Source organism: Rutidosis leptorrhynchoides, chromosome 3 (genome assembly GCF_046630445.1).
Source record: "Rutidosis leptorrhynchoides isolate AG116_Rl617_1_P2 chromosome 3, CSIRO_AGI_Rlap_v1, whole genome shotgun sequence".
NCBI lineage: Eukaryota > Viridiplantae > Streptophyta > Magnoliopsida > Asterales > Asteraceae > Rutidosis > Rutidosis leptorrhynchoides.
In genome coordinates, this window is record NC_092335.1 from 265,119,983 (window position 1) to 265,133,741 (window position 13,759).

The window sequence follows — 13,759 nt, forward strand, 5'->3', positions numbered from 1 at the left end:
GATTGGACCTTGCTGATCAAATGAAATCGTTGCACAAGCAAATTCATGAACGTATCTCTACGCAGAATGAGTTGTACAAGCAGCGGGTAGACCAACGTCGCAAGAAAGTAATTTTTGAAGAGGGTGATCTCGTATGGATTCACTTGCGAAAAGAGAGGTTTCCAGGTGGTTGGTTTGGTAAGCTACAACCACGGGCTGATGGCCCTTTTCGTGTTATCAAGAAGATTAACGATAACGCTTATAAGATTGAGTTGCCTGGCCACTATAATGTATCAGCTACCTTTAATGTGGCAGACTTGTCCCCGTACATTGGGGATACTGACCAGGGACTTGACTCGAGGTCGAGTCCTTCCCAAGGCGGGGAGGATGATGCAGAATCCATAGATAATAGTGGAGCACGAAACAAATGGGGCCAAGTGTACTGCAGGAGATCCAATAACCAAGTTGGGCTGCATGAATATTTTGGAAAGAAGATTGGGCCAGGGGTGACTGGTGGTCAAAGTTAATGAATGAGTCTCCAGCAGAAGGCAGAAAGGTAGAAGACTGATCATTTCTAATTCCTATTTAATTTCCTGCTTTATTGCAAGTTTATCTTTAATTCTGTTTTAGTATAAATAAGGGTTTTTCTTGTGAGAAAGGGGTGTTCTATTTATCAATTGAAATAAAGAGAAAAAAAAAAAAAAAAGGCTGACTGCCTTCTTTTTTGTTCCTGTCTATCAGTTGTATTGTTCGGTTATTGAGATCCTGTGCATTACCCTCGTTAGAGGAAGCTGGTGGGGCAGGCGGTGCAGGTGGGGCGGGTGGTGCGGGTGGTGCCGGTGGTGCTGATGTAGATGGTCCGGCTCCGGATGTAGACGATACGTCCGTAGATGTAAGTGGTCCGTATCTAAATCTAGGTGGTACGGTTCTAGGAATAGTCAATACGTAACGGGGAACCTTACGTATCTGTGGGTCGGCAGGGTATGGCACAACTCGTTTACGAGCAGTAACCCTACGACGATGGCCAAATGCGTCAGTAAAAGCACGACCTCTATTCACCCCTGGAATGACGGTGCCGTCGAAACGGTACCGCTTCTTCGGCGGGGTGGAGGGTGCCTGAATAGGTCTATCAGCAGGATCCTCATCATCGCTGGAGTCGTCTAATGATGAAGAATCGGCGGATGATGAGTCATCCGAATCGTGTGGTGGTGACACTGGTGGCTGAGCTGGTAATCCGAAGCGTCCGAAGGCGGCCAACATCTGTCTGTGTCTGCCTGGCGGAATCACGACTAAACGTCCGTCGGGAGTGCGTCGGCAAGGCGTGCGCATGTGGTTACGAAACGGCCCTTCCCCGAACTCCGCGGGGATCTCAATACCACCAATGCGGGGCTGTGACCTCGAGGGTCTGGGAGCAGACACTGGGGCAGGTGCACTAGTACCAACTCCGGAAGTAGAAGCGCCGGGATCACTAGTGGGTGTCGGGGCCGGTGTATCGGCAGTAGCAGCAGCAGGTGTAGCAGTAGGTAGGGTGACAGGGTCTGAGTCTGTACTTCCCGAAATGCCAGCAGGTGGAACATCCGACATCTGAACAAGGAAAAATAAATTTTCCATGTCAGTATGTCATAAGCAAGCAAATAATAGGCCAACAGTTTAAATCATGTATAACGGTAACTAGTATGGCAATAACAGTAATTCGTATGAAAGTAGCATGCAATCGAAAGCAAGTAGCATCATGCAATAGTGATATCATGTAGTAGCATACGGCATATAGCAGAAAAAGTAAGCATTAGCATGTAGTAAGCTCAGCGGAAACAAGTAAACTAGCAAGTTGTAGATTAGTCCTATTAGTGAATCCTACTCGGGTCGGTCTTAGACTCACTAATGCATCCTAATTCCCTACAACCAATGCTCTGATACCAAATGTGATGCCCCGTACAAAACCATCGTGTACGAATCATCAACAACAGGATCATTACAAGGTTAAGTACTATATGCTGTAATTAAAGAAGTTGCATTCACGATAAAAAGGTGATGTCATAACCGACATTAAATGTTTTACATTTCAAAAGCATGCTTCACTAAGTAGAAGCAAATAATAAGTGTATGTGACCACAATGGTCGTTACAAGTCATAGTTCAAAAGTACGAATGTTTGAATGCAAAATAAAGTAGTTCATGCGATGACAACTCTAAGCAGCGGGTGTCTACAGCACGACTAGTACACAGCGGAAGCTAACCTCAAGCACCTGAGAAAAACATGCTTAAAAACGTCAACACAAAGGTTGGTGAGCTATAGTTTAAGTATAACAGTATGTAAGGTAGGCCACGAGATTTCAGTGCTACAACGAGCGTTTCAAAAGTATGTAAAAGTATATGCTTAACCGTGGGCACTTGGTAACTAACTTAACGTTTATACCCCTGAAAGTACACTTGGCAAGTGCGTATGATTACGAAGTATTAATCACTCGTTAAATGCTAGCGCGACTAGCCCGAGTGGGGATGTCAAACCCTATGGATCCATATCTAAGATTCGCGTTCACGGTTCAAAAACCAATGATTAAACGTTACCGAGCTAAAGGGAATGTTTATGCCGTTGTATAACCCACACATATATAAGTTTAAGTACTCGTGCCTAGTATGTAAAACATAAAATCCGCATGTATTCTCAGTTCCCAAAATAAGTTAAAGTAAAAAGGGAATGCTATAACTCACAATGATATGTAGCGGTAAAGTAGTAGTCGGGAAAGGTATGCAAGTAAACGGTCCGAAGGTCCTCAACCTAAGGCAAATAGTACTAAGTCAGTAAATCGTCTTAATAGGTTTAAAAGTATGTAAATAAGGTCTTAAGGGTCATCATCATTCATCATCAAACAAAAGGCGTAAAATAGGTTTCGTTTATGAAAGTAGTTTAAAACAAAGTCTGACTTCAGTCAGTCACCACGGCCTCTACCCTTACTGAATTAAGGTGAGACCAGTGGCCATGGCTCCGTCTATGAGTCCCTTAAGTGTGGTAAAATTTACAGAAGCAAACTAGTCTTCGTTTGACCGTGGCGACGGTCTAAGTACGAGTAGGTCAGAAATTTCTGCACAACGTTAAAGGACATAGTGACGATCGGAGGGCCATAAATCCTAAACCGTAACTCAGATTAAGACGAGTCCTATATGAAAAGTTATCTACTCGAACAGAGCTATTTGAAAATCATAACCACAACAGCCCAGGTCTACTGGTCTGTTACAGAATCACCAAAACAGTAGGTATAAGACAGAAAGCAGTAAAATATGGGTTCTGGTGCTCGATGCTTATCACGGTTCTCATCCTTGATGCATATAGCTTCAAGTGTACAACTCGTTGATGTGTTTGCATCATCTTGACCAAGATTTGACCATCATAACCCAAGTGCAAGTCTAAGACATGAAGCACAACTCACTTAAGTGTTGCAAGAAGTTTGATGAACCAAAGTTACATCAAAGTCTTAGATCTAACACATACATGAACTTTAAAGCTAATAACAAGTTACAAACTTGAAAGTAAACTAACTAATCAAGATCTTAAGATGTAGAACATAGTTCTTAGTTAGATCTTGAAGATCCAAGACTCAAAAGTCTAGATCAAGCATAAGTATACAAAGTTATATTTAAAGGAAACTTATTTACATGTTCTTGAACTTTTAAGTTAACTTTTAGTTCCAAGAGATATGAGTTCCAAGAGATATGGGGTTTAAGGTTTAAGGTTTGGGGTTTAAGGTTTGGAGTTTAAGGTTTGGAGTTTATGGTCTAGGGTTTAGGGTCTAGGTTTAGGATTTAGGGTTTAGAGTTTAACTGGACGATTCAGTTATGAATGATTCATATCCTGAATGGTGCGTTTGATATAAATGAACGATTCAGTTCTGAATGATTCATATCCTAAATGGTTTAGAGACTGACTGAAATTTGGTTTTGAATAGAAAAGTAGTGTTTGATAAATGTTCTGAATACAGATGAAAATTACTGTTTTGACCTTCTGTATACTTTAATACAGTACTTTGTATAATTTAGGGCGTGTTTTGGAAAAACTAGTTGGTAGCTGAAGTTGGAAACTAAAAACTAATAGCTAATAGCCGTTATCTGAAAGCTGCTAGCTATCCGTGTATCAACAAATTAATACACGTTGCCTTTTTCTTTTGAATATTTAAAAGAAGCAAAACTACAAATAAATTTTAGATTGGGCGGGGCGCTTCCCACATTCTCTCTCCAAAAATTTTAAATCCAAAAAAAAATCCCTCCTCAACAAATCCCTATACTTTTTTGAGCGGGACTCGCTACATTCTCACCAAATTAATGAAAAAGATCCCTAAACTGAATCTAACATTCAATCGTTCACTTCAGACTCTTTAACCCTAAAACCATATATCTACCTCTGTATTCCGGTCAAAAAAGCTATCAATTTGGTATTGTAATTTTTTCTTTTTGTTAAAACGAATGTTAGGGTTTCACTTCCCTAACCTAGACCCTATCTTTACCTCTGGCTTTCACTTCCCTAACCTAGACCACCACCAACATCAGCAGCTAGGGTTTAAGTTTGCCGATTTTGTAGCTGCCTCTGGTTCCGTCGGTGACTTCGATACTGACGAATGGATGGAGAGTTTAAATGACTCAACGCCGTCACCACACATCCAACGCATCAGGTACCTTCAAATTTAATAGATAGTAATTTTTACTCAGATTTTGCATCTGTATCTATTTTCTTTTCATTTTAAGGTTTATAATTTTATATTTATTTTCTTTGATTTTGAGCGTACATATGTGTTAATTGCATGTTTCAATGTGCAATTTGACTGATTTTGAATGCAATAAAAATGAAATCTGGAACAAGTTTTGGGTTTGTGTTTGTTTAAGCTCACTAGTGGTGGGCATTATACTTTAAATACTTTGACATCCCATGAACTCAATTTATTCTAATTATACCTTACATCTAAAAGGCATAGGCCAAGTGAATAGTAACTTTAAAAGTTTCACAAACCACCCCTACTCTTTTACTTACTTACATTTTTATAGTAACCTCAAAAGTTTTACAAACCACCCCACTCTTTTACTTACTTACATTTTAACCCCCAAAAAATATATAATAGTTACCTTTATGGTTTTTTACAAACTTATCACAAACTTTTAACATTTATACTTTAACCATTAAACTTCTCATCCATTATAAATCGACTACATACTTTATATACTACCTAATAGACAAAAAATGATTAATAGTCACCAGGGGTGCTTTCGTTCTTTCACTTTTTCCCCCCTTTTCCACCTTTTTTTTTTAAAAAAAAGCCCCCATAGTTTGTTCAAATATTAAAATCGACCCCCAAACAGGGGGTAAAGTGTCAAATACTCATTTTCATAAAAAAATTTAAAAAAACTACACCCAAATATTCAACGGGTTATATCTTCTCGCACGAACCGAGTTAAATTTTTCTGGCACCATCGTTAAACTCGAAACAATTTTAGGAGCACACTGTCACTAACTATACGCAAATCAGACACTTTTTAGAAAACACTAAATATTTGAGGTACTTTTCATACACGTCGATTTTGCGTTAAATTTTTAAAAATCGACAATTCCATAGTGAAACGCGGAGATGTACATATATTGTTAATTTAAAATAACATTTAAATTTTTCACGGATTATACCTTTTAGTTCGACTCGAGTTGCGCTTCAACGATATCATCGTTAGCCACAGAATAATTTTACAAACTAAACGCAATATAATACATTGAAAACCGAACCCCGGCGCGAAGCGAGGGTTCGAACACTAGTTTACTCCTAATTGGACAAATTACAGCATATTTTGTTAGTCGTTGTCAATTTAGACATGGTTTTTATTATTTTGTTCTAGTTGAAGGTTTGAAGTAAAAAATGCTTGTCCAGATTCAAGTATGGAAGTCTGATACTCACTTCTATATGGTTGCAATCTCAACATCTGCTTCCTAGACTTGAGTAATTACTGCATTATCGAGTTATAATCGTGTGTGGTCTTAAAATATCTTACTTGCTTTTGAAAAAAATATATTGAAATCCTTTTTAAAAGATGTGAACAAAACACACTATAGGATGTGAACCAAACGCCACCTAAGATATACGAGTTTGTCATTACTTCACTCGTATCGCTAATCGCTCTTTTTTTACAGCTCCTCGACTGGGAAGTACGACTCTTATGAAGACGGTTTTAATAATTAATGATCATTTTTTACTTAGCGCTAATTTCAGTCCCTGCAAATGCAGTTACACGTGTCACTTAAAAGATATTTGTTGTCACTTTCCTTTTTAATGTTTTTAATGTTTTTTTTTGTTCTTTCATTATATTATATGATGGAAGTTGGCAATGTTTGAATCCGAGGTATAAAGTATAAACTAATTTTTTGATACATCGAAAGTGAAATAGACCAATGAATCAAATGGGTTGAATATTTCGAATTTCAACAGTTAAAATGGATCAATAGATCAAATGGGTTGAGCATGTATGTATTTAAAATATAAAGTATTTTATTTTACTAATATGATACAATTTGTGTTAGATATGGTATGTAAAAAAGGCAGCATTTGACTTTGTGAATGATACAATTTCAGTTTTGCAATTTCTTATTTAGTTTTAAGCTCTCTTTAGTTCTTAACAAATGCAAGAAGTGTTTGTTGTTCAAAAGGTCAAGTATACTCTAACTTCAAAACATTTAGTATAGTAAAATTGCTTATACTTATGCACCTTTGTGATGACCTACTTATAAAGTAATTTTATTCATCATTTTCTCATTACCAGGTTTAAAAAATAATTTTTAGGCCACCACGTACTGAATTGTATGCAACTTTTGTAGGAATTTGTGAACGTAGTGGTGGACTACCAAATATATATGTAAAGGGTGTCAATATGGGCGAGGGGGTAGCCTGTCGAAATGGGTTTGTGCTGTTGTAGGCCATTTCAGTACAATTAATACGTTTTTTGGGTCTAATTATACAGATGCCCTATCATTGTTTTAAACTAATAATTTTGATGATTGTTTTGTGATTATTGTATGTAGTTACCTAGGACATTATTTTTCGTTGTTTTTATAGTTAAGAATTATAACCAGTGTTTGTTGTTTGCATATAGCTTTATATAAAAAGGTGTTTGTTATTTGATATAGTATTTGTTAAGTGTACATGAGTGATCTATATATCGTACATGGGTTGTATTGTTGGCGGTAGGTTTAGTAGTATTTAAACTATTACATTATCATTATAAAAAAATCTTTGTTTATAGTTTCAAATACAGTCGTGTTTTTTATAAGTAGCAAGTGTTTAAAAGTTATATAGGAAATTTTATCTGAAGCAGGTCCATGGACCAAGGGTATAAGGAAGTTGAAAAATTGCATGTTTGTACCATGTTGCAGCTCCTATGCTTCTTCTGTTCGTTTATGTGGATCATCTCTTCCTGGAGAATCGACATTCAACCGCTGGTATTAACTTTTAATTCATGTAAAATACGAGAGCTAGTCATTCTTTATTGTATGTTTCCCACATTTCAAAATTTACAATATAAGTTAAAAGATTAAGATTTATATAACATATATATTATATATAATAAATATAAGATTATGTTTTTATTTTCCTATGGTTGTAAGTTTTTGAATTTGCAGGTGGTCATGGAGATGTTGCCACTTTACCTAAGGCTTTGGCAGAACGCAGGCACAGAGTATTGGTACTTTTTACACATTCAATAGTTACTAGTAACTCTAATTAAGAACTGTTCAGATATATTTAAGATTACTAATTATTTATCTTTTCCTTTTTTGTACATATATTTAGGTAGTCGTATTGCTCTATGGTGATTATGATGAACCTCAAGATATAGGTATTAGGAGAAGATATAAAGTTGGCAGTGCGGTTCGCAACCACAAACACAAATATGTAGTTTATATTGCTGTTTGTACAGAACTTGAAAATTCATAGTTTCTGTATTTTCAGGATGTGGAAGTGCAGTACTTTCTGACTTTATATTGACGGTTTAGATTTTGTTTTTATCAGATGTCACGTGTTTGACAACTTGGGAAGTAATATATTCGGAGGAAATCATGAGGTAATTTCTTGATTCGTATTTATTTTAAACCGGAACTCGAGATTTATAAATGTAAATTGACAAGGTTCTGACTCACGTTGTAGGATATTTTATCCCTAAGTTATATAATTCCTGAAACCTCCGTCACCCTTTACCCCTAAGGTATATAATTGTGTTTTTTCTGCTTAATCATTTGCGTATATCCCACTTACAAATTGTGTGAAATTAGTTATGGTAGTAGATGTTTAATTAGTCGTTAGAGTAGGAACCTAAATGCTAGTGATGTTTAACTGTTTTCATTGTGTGGAAGCAGCATCTGAGCTTTCCTTTAGGATATTCTTTTTGTACTAAATCAACTTCCTGACAAATTTTTTAAATATATAACAAGGTCTTCTATCATCCTTGCTTTGAGTTATTATATAAATATAACTAGGATAATCTTAGAGAGCTAGGGGAAAAAAAAAACTCATTGTAAGTTTGAGTTAATGTTATGACAATTTGCGTATCTCACCCACCCCAGCGGAAGCGAGGATATAATTTGTTTGAGACAAACTTACGAGAAATAATAGAAAGCAAATAAAGTAACTGATAACAAGACGATTTAACGTGGTTCGGCAAACCTTGCCTACATTCACCCCAAGAGTCTCCTTTATTCTTATAATATAAAAGAACCCGGTACAAGAAAAAATACACTATGAGTTAAACCCAAACCCAATCCCCTTAGATTTTAGTATAAAATCTAAGTTTCTCGTACACTCCTTTACACTCCTTACAAGAATAAAACTCTCCCTCACAAATAAACACACTCCGTTGACATTATCGATCAATTGTGTTTTCCCTCATTTGTGATACTTCATCCCTTTCTCTGGATGCCTTTTCTCCTTTCTACATGATCTCTATTTATACATGCAGATTTACATGCATCACATTCTTAAAGTCTTCCGTTGAATAGTACCTAGGTGGCCTTATTTGACTTAGCACGTGTAAAACCAATAATTCCTTCAACAAAGGTGACTTCCACTATTTGCAAATAGTTACCCATATTTATTCCATGTGTATACCAATTTAAATGTTTGTCAATATGAACAACCGTTCAACAGTTAAAATACAAAAGCATAGTTCACCGAACGCTTTAGATTGATGGGTTATATTTTAGGTTGTCGGGTTTAAAGTTCATAAACCAGGTATTACATATGTTAGATTTGTATCATTTATTTTCTTTCACGCGTTACTTCGCCTTATTAACTTGCAGGTTGTATACATTGATTTACAGAATTCAAATTATGGTTTGTTACCCGGTATGTCCTTGTTGAACTTTTGATTTGATTAATTTCACTAACGTGGAGCTTTATGCTTAAATGATGATTTATATTTGTAGGTGGTCCCTCATGATTGTGAAGGATGCACGATGACCCAAGACTTTACATTTAAAGTTGCTTTTAATTAGTTGCAAGATTTTTGACGTTCAAATGTTATTCGAAGTACTTATATTATAGGTTGGATTATTACGAATTTTGTATGTTTAGTGTTTTTCATGTTATGAAAACAGTTTATTGAAATATAACTATAACTATATGTTTTATTTCATATTTAATTTTTAGTATAAATTATTAATTATTAATTATTAATATTAATTATTAATTGGGTGTCTATAGTTATATTAAATAAAACCCGGATCTAATAAAACTGCTCAATATTCGAAAACCAAACCGGACCTGAATAACTAAACCGGATACGATTATACGATTTGGATCCGATTATCCGATACGAGCCCAAATATTTGAAACGGATCCGAATATGAAGTGTAACCGAATCCGAAACTATTATGACCTGATAGGACGTTTTATAATTATGTCATATAAACGTGATATAATATCATTATATTAGGACTTTTTTTCATGATACTAAAATAGCAAATCATTATATATTAGGACCCATTTTGTGGTTTTAAAGTTTAATTATATATTTATATTAGGACTTTTTTAGTGGTATCATTATATTAGGACCCTTTATGTAGTACTAAAGTATCATATCATTATATATTATGACCCATTTTGTGGTTTTAAGGTTTCAAATATTTATATTAGGACTTCTTTTAGTGGTATTATCCTTCAAAATAATTTTATTAGGTTCCTTTATATGGTACTAAAGTAAAATTTGTGCATATTAGGACTTTTTCCTTTGGTACCAAAGTAGTGTATCGTTAGATTAGGACTCTGTTTATTGGTACTAATGTACTATTTTTTTTTTTTACAATAGGACCATTATTTTGGTCCTTACGAATTATTACTTTTTATTAGGACACTTTTGTTGATACTTATATCATATATTTTTACTTATTGGGACACCTTGTGTATGTCTCATTTTCAAAAAGTGACTCCTAATATGTATTTTAAGGGCCTTTCTTTGTGGTTGTTATTTATATTATAGGACCTGATCATTGGTTTCATAATCTTATGACCTTTTAGGACACTTTTTAATTTCAATAATTTATACGACCGCGTTAGATACAACCCCCATTGGTAGGTCATATCAAGTCCAAAGGTCCTATAAAGTGGCTTTATATGACCAAATTGGGGGTCCTATAGGAGCATTTTTCTTGTAGTGGATGAAGATACAACAATAAATAATTCACCAGTTGTGTCTTCATCCTCTCTCCCACCTCCCGATGTTACTCTTGAACCGATCCAAGATACATCATTTGATACAACTCCATAAATTTCTCCTGAAATTAAAACAAACCCATTAGACAATGTTATTTCAGAACAAGAGGATCTTGGATCAACGTCAACAACGGTTGATGTTTCAACTGATATTACTAATACTGGACCTCTTCCACATAACAACCGATGAACTAAAAGTCATCCTATTGATCTTATCATTGGTGATACTACTGCTCCAGTTACAACTCGAAGGGCTACTCGAAATATGCGTTTATATACTGCCTTTCTTAGTAAGATTGAACCAACTTCGGTGGCTTAAGCTTTACTTGATCCAAACTTGGTGATAGCTATGCAAGAAGAGATAGGTCAATTTAAACTTTTAAAAGTATGGCGGCTAGTTCCATGACCAACGGGTCAAAAACCAATCGGTGTGAAGTGGATCTTTAAAAACAAGAAAGATTCTGATGGGATTGTGGTTAGAAATAAGGCACAACTTGTGGCTAAAGGTTATCGAAAACAAGAGGGTATTGACTATGATGAAACATTTTCTTCAGTTGCAAGGATTGAGGATATACGTCTTTCTCTTGCTTTTGCTTCTCATATGAAGTTCACAGTGTTTCAAATGGATGCCAAAAATTCTTTTCTAAATGGTCATCTTCAAGAGGAAGTTTATGTTGATCAACCTGAAGTCTTTGTCGATCCTATTCATCCAAACTACGTATACTTCTTGGAGAAAGCTTTGTACGGTCTAAAGCAAGCACCGCGTGCATGGTACGAGACCTTAACAAAGTTTTTGCTAGAAAATGGCTTCTCTCGTGAAACAATTGACACGACGCTCTTCATCCGTAAAAATCACGATCACATCCTTTTAGTTCAAATTTACGTTGATGATATCATCTTTGGTTCCACGTCCCCGGCCTTATGCAAAGAATTTGGTGACCTTATGGCCAACAAATTTGAAATGAGCATGCTTGACCAGCTTAATTTTTTCTTGGGGTTACAAGTCAAACAATTACCCAATGGGATTTTTCTAAGTCAAAACAAATACATCAACGACATGTTAGGATGTTTTAAAATGACTGATTTAAAACCCATGACAACCCCAATGAGGAAATTACTGGATGCTGATGAAAAAGGGGAACCTTTTGATATAACTCTTTATCGAAGCATGGTTGGTTCTCTAATGTATTTGACTGCGAGCAGACCGTACATTACACTTGTTGTAACGGTCTGTGCTCGATTTTAATCCAACCCTAAGAAATCACACTCCAAAGCGGTGGTTAGAATTTCTCAATACCTAAAAGGTACACCTAACCATGGAATCTGGTATCCTCATGGATCTGATTTCAATCTCACTGCTTATACGGATGCGGATCATGGCGGTTGCCATGTTGATTGGAAAATTACTGAAATGTCCCTTTCATATGGATTATAAACGTTTCATATTAATTGGTTTCGTTGCGAGGTTTTGACCTCTATATGAGACATTTTTCAAAGACTGCATTCGATTTTTAAAACAAACCATAACCTTTACTTTATCGATAAAGGTTTAAAAGAAATAGCGTAGATTACCAAAAAATAGTAATCTAAAGTACAACGTTTACACACGACCATTACATAATGGGTTACAATAATATATTACAACAATTTATTTTTCGAATGCAGTTTTTCTTTAAACATTAACATACAAGCATGCTGACTCCAAATCTTGTCCTTAATTTAGCATGCAACAGCGGAAGCTCTTACTAATCACCTGAGAATAAACATGCTTTAAACATCAACAAAAAATGTTGGTGAGTTATAGGTTTAACCTATATATTTATCAAATCGTAATAATAGACCACAAGATTTCATATATCCATTTCTCATAAACATCATGCATGCATATAGCAATCTGCATAAAAATCATTCATATGTTGAACACCTGGTAACCGACCTTAACAGGATGCATATAGAATATCCCCATCATTCCGGAACTCTCATCGGATATGATAAATCGAAGTACTAAAGCATCCGTAACTCGGATGAGGCTGGTTGGGCCAAATAGATCCATCTTTAGGATTCGCGTCAATTATGGGCCATTTCCCTAATTCTTAGGCTACCAAGCTAAAAAGGGGCATATTCGGTTCGATAATCCAACATAGAATGTAGTTTCGATTACTTGTGTCTATTTTGTAAAACATTTATAAAACTGCATGTATTCTCATCCCAAAAATATTAGATATTAAAAGTGGGACTATAACTCACTTTCACGTATTTCCACTTCGTCAGAAAATATGACTTGGCCACGGGTCGATTCACGAACCTATAACAGATATATACATATATATCAAAGTATAATCGAAATATATTCACAACATTTTTATTATGTGTTGACGTTTTAAGTTGTTAAGTTAGCAGTCCATCGTTAGTAGTCCACAATTAGTAGTCCACAGTTAGTAGTATATAAATAAACATATTTTCTCGAATCAATCCACGACCCAGTGTATACAAGCCTCAGACTCGATCACAACTCAAAGTATATATATTATTTTATAATCAACCTCAACCCTGTATAGCTAACTCGATCATTACCGCATATAGAGTGTCTATGGTTATTCCAAATAATATATATAGATGACGTCGATATGATATGTCAAAACATTATATACGTGTCTATGGTCTATCAAGATTACATAATGAAATGTCCCGTTCATATTGATTATAAACGTTCCATATTATTTGATTTCGTCGCGAGGTTTTGACCTCTATATGAGACGTTTTTCAAAGACTGCATTCATTTTTAAAACAACCATAACCTTTATTTTATCTATAAAGGTTTAAAAATCAATACGTAGATTATCAAATAATGATAATCTAAAATATACCGTTTACACACGACCATTACATAATGGTTTACAATAAGAATATATTACATCAAAAATAAGTTTCTTGAATGCAGTTTTTACATAATATCATACAAGCATGGACTCCAAATCTTGTCCTTATTTTAGTATGCAACAGCGGAAGCTCTTAATAATCACCTGAGAATAAACATGCTTAAAACGTCAACAA